Here is a 4,310-nt window from a genome sequence, read left to right on the forward strand (position 1 = left end):
CCATTGGAGCAAACAATTTTGAGCTGAAACCTCAACTAGTTTCTCTGATGCAACAAAACTGCAAGTTTCATGGACTTCCATCTGAAGATCCTTTTTAGTTCTTAACTGAATTCTTGCAGATCTGTGATACTGTTAAGACCAATGGGGTTGATCCTGAGATCTACAGGCTTATGCTTTTCCCGTTTGCTGTAAGAGACAGAGCTAGAGTGTGGTTGGACTCTCAACCCAAAGATAGCCTGAACTCTTGGGATAAGCTGGTCACGGCCTTCTTGGCTAAGTACTTTCCTCCTCAAAAGCTGAGCAAGCTTAGAGTGGATGTTCAAACCTTCAAACATAAAGATGGTGAATCCCTCTATGAAGCTTGGAAAAGATACAAACAGTTGACCAAAAAGTGTCCTTCTGACATGCTTTCAGAATGGACCATCCTGGATATATTCTATGATGGTCTGTCTGAGTTATCAAAGATGTCACTGGACCATTCTGCAGGTGGATCCATTCACCTAAAGAAAACGCCTGCAGAAGCTCAAGAACTTATTGACATGGTTGCTAACAACCAGTTTATGTACACTTCTGAGAGGAATCCTGTAAGTAATGGGACACCTCAAAGGAAGGGAGTTCTTGAAATTGATGCTCTGAATGCCATATTGGCTCAGAACAAACTATTGACTCAGCAAGTCAATATGATTTCTCAGAATCTGAATGGAATGCAAGCTGCATCCAACAGTACTCAAGAAGCATCTTCTGAAGAAGAAGCTTATGATCCTGAGAACCCTGCAATAGCAGAGGTAAATTATATGGGTGAACCTTATGGAAACACCTATAACCCCTCATGGAGAAATCACCCAAATTTCTCATGGAAGGATCAACAAAAGCCTCAACAAGGCTTTAATAATGGTGGAAGAAACAGGTTTAACAATAGTAAACCTTTTCCATCATCCACTCAGCAACAAACAGAGAATTCTGAGCAGAATCCATCTAGCTTAGCAAATTTAGTCTTTGATCTATCTAAGGCCACTCTGAGTTTCATGAATGAAACAAGGTCATCCATTAGAAATTTGGAGGCACAAGTGGGCCAGCTGAGTAAGAAGATCACTGAAACCCCTCCTAGTACTCTCCCAAGCAATACAGAAGAGAATCCAAAGAGAGATTGCAAGGCCATTGATATAACCATCATGGCCGAATCCAAGGAGGAAGGGGAGGACGTGAATCCCAAGGAGAAAAACCTCCTGGGACGTCCAGTGATCAACAAGGAGTTTCCCTTTGAGGAACCAAAGGAATCTGAGGCTCATTTAGAGACCATAGAGATTCCATTGAACCTCCTTATGCCCTTCATGAGCTCTGATGAGTATTCCTCTTCTGAAGAGAATGAGGATGTTACTGAAGAGCAAGTTGCCAAGTTCCTTGGTGCAATCATGAAGCTGAATGTCAATTTATTTGGTAATGAGACTTGGGGAGATGAACCTCCCCTGTTCATCAATGAACTAAATGCATTGGATCAACTGAGATTGCCTCAGAAGAAACAGGATCGTGGAAAGTTCCTAATACCTTCTACCATAGGCACCATGACCTTTGAGAAGGCTCTATGTGACCTTGGGTCAGGAATAAACCTCATGCCACTCTCTGTAATGGAGAAACTTAGAATCTTTGAGGTACAAGCTGCTAGAATCTCATTAGAGATGACAGACAATTCAAGAAAATAGGCTTAAGGACAAGTAGAGGACGTGCTAATAAAGGTTGAAGGCCTTTACATCCCTGCTGATTTCATAATCTTAGACACTGGGAAGGATGAGGATGAATCCATCATCCTTGGAAAGACCCTTCCTAGCCACAGCAAGAGCTGTGATTGATGTGGACAGAGGAGAATTGATCCTTCAACTAAATGAGGACAACCTTGTGTTTAAAACTCAAGGATCTCTCTCTGTAACCATGGAGAGGAAGCATGAAAAGCTTCTCTCACTGCAGAGTCAACCAGAGCCCCCACAGTCAAACTCTAAGTTTGGTGTTGGGAAGTCTATAAAATTGACCTGATCACCTGTGTGGCTGAGTGAAAGCCCACTGTCAAGCTATTGACATTAAAGAAGCGCTTGTTGGGAGGCAACCCAATTTTTATTTATCTAATTTTATTTTCATTCTTATTGTTCTTTCATGTTTTCTTAGGTTCATGATCATGTGGAGTCACAAAATAAATATAAAAATTAAAAACAGAATCAAAAACAGCAGAAGGAAAATCACACCCTGGAGGAAGGACTTACTGGCGTTTAAACGCCAGTAAGGAGCATCTGGCTGGCGTTCAACGCCAGAACAGAGCATGGATCTGGCGTTGAACGCTAGAAATAAGCAACATCCTGGCGTTCAGACGCCAGGAATGCACCCTGAGGAAAGCTGGCACTGAACGCCAGAAACAAGCATAGAACTGGCATTCAACGCCAAAAACATGCTACATCTGGGCGTTGAACGCCCAGAACAAGCATCAATTCGGCGTTTAAACGCCAGAATTGCATGCAAAGGCATTTTACATGCCTCAATGGTGCAGGGATGTAAATTCTTGACACCTCAGGATCCGTGGACCCCACAGGATCATCTCAGCATCTGTGGACCCCACAGGATCCCCACATACCTCCACTCACCTTACCTCCTCATAATCTTATATCACTCTTTTCCAAGAACCCTTCCCACACCTCCCTCTCCTCCATATTTTCTCTTCTTCTTCTTCTTCTTTTCTTTCTTCTCTTGCTCGAGGGTGAGCAAAATTCTAAGTTTGGTGTGGTAAAAGCATAAGCTTTTTGTTTTTCCATTACCATTGATGGCACCTAAGACCGGAGAAACCTCTAGAAAAAGGAAAGGGAAGACAAAAGCTTCCACCTCCGAGTCATAGGAGATGGAGAGATTCATCTCAAGGGTCTATAGCTCAGTGGTAGAACATTTAACTACAAATCAAGAGATCCCTGAGATACCTCAGGGGATACATTTTCCTCCACACAATTATTGGGAGCAACTAAGGGTGGAACATCAAGAGCACTCCATCATCCTCCATGAAATTAGAGAAGATCAAAGAGCAATGAGGGAGGAGCAACAAAGACAAGGAAGAGACATAGAAGAGCTCAAGGACATCATTGGTTTCTCAAGGAGAAAACGCCACCATCACTAAGGTGGACTCATTCATTGTTCTTAAATTTTCTGTTTTTCGTTTTCTTATGATTAATGTTTATCTATGTTTATGTCTTATTACATGATCATTAGTGTCTAAGTGTCTATGCCTTAAAGTAATGAATATGAATCCATCAACTCTCTTAAAATGAAAAATATTTTAATTCAAAAGAACAAGTACATGAGTTTCGAATTTATCCTTGAACTTAGTTTAATTATATTGATGTGGTGACAATACTTTTTGTCTTCTGAATGAATGCTTGAACAGTGCATATGTCTTTTGAAGTTGTTGTTTATGAATGTTAAATATGTTGGCTCTTGAAGAATAAGGAAAAAGGAGACATGTTATTTGATAATCTGAAAAATCATAAAAATGATTCTTGAAGCAAGAAAAAGCAGTGAATACAAAAGCTTGCAGAAAAAAAAATATAGCAAAAAAAAATAATAGAAAGAAAAAGAAAAAGCAAGAAGAAAAAGCCAATAGCCCTTAAAACCAAAAGGCAAGGGTAAATAAAAAGGATCCCAAGGCTTTGAGCATCAGTGGATAGGAGGGCCTAAAGGAATAAAATCCTGGCCTAAGCGGCTAAACCAAGCTGCCCCTAACCATGTGCTTGTGGCGTGAAGGTGTCAAGTGAAAACTTGAGACTGAGCAGTTAAAGTCAAGGTCCAAAGCAAAAATAAGAGTGTGCTTAAGAACCCTGGACACCTCTAATTGGGGACTTTAGCAAAGCTGAGTCATAATCTGAAAAGGTTCACCCAGTTATGTGTCTGTGGCATTTATGTATCCGGTGGTAATACTGGAAAACAAAGTGCTTAGGGCCACGGCCAAGACTCATAAAGTAGATGTGTTCAAGAATCAACATACTGAACTAGGAGAATCAATAACACTATCTGAACTCTGAGTTCCTATAGATGCCAATCATTCTGAACTTCAATGGATAAAGTGAGATGCCAAAACTATTCAAGAGGCAAAAAGCTACAAGTCCCGCTCATCTGATTGGAGCTATGTTTCATTGATAGTTTGGAATTTATAGTATATTTTCTTCTTTTTATCCTATTTGATTTTCAGTTGCTTGGGGACAAGCAACAGTTTAAGTTTGGTGTTGTGATGAGCGGATAATTTATACGCTTTTTGGCATTGTTTTTAGTATGTTTTTAGTAGG

The 4,310-nt window shown here is 40.5% G+C and overlaps 1 non-coding gene across 1 annotated transcript; it reads right to left on the reverse strand.

The window, feature by feature from the left end:
* Nucleotides 1–302: 302 nt before the first annotated feature.
* Nucleotides 303–410, reverse strand: LOC112731611 (small nucleolar RNA R71). The gene has a single exon (XR_003167383.1). It is a non-coding gene; the product is annotated as a small nucleolar RNA R71 (small nucleolar RNA).
* Nucleotides 411–4,310: the final 3,900 nt, after the last annotated feature.

This window comes from Arachis hypogaea, chromosome 12 (assembly GCF_003086295.3).
Source record: "Arachis hypogaea cultivar Tifrunner chromosome 12, arahy.Tifrunner.gnm2.J5K5, whole genome shotgun sequence".
Classification (NCBI taxonomy): domain Eukaryota; kingdom Viridiplantae; phylum Streptophyta; class Magnoliopsida; order Fabales; family Fabaceae; genus Arachis; species Arachis hypogaea.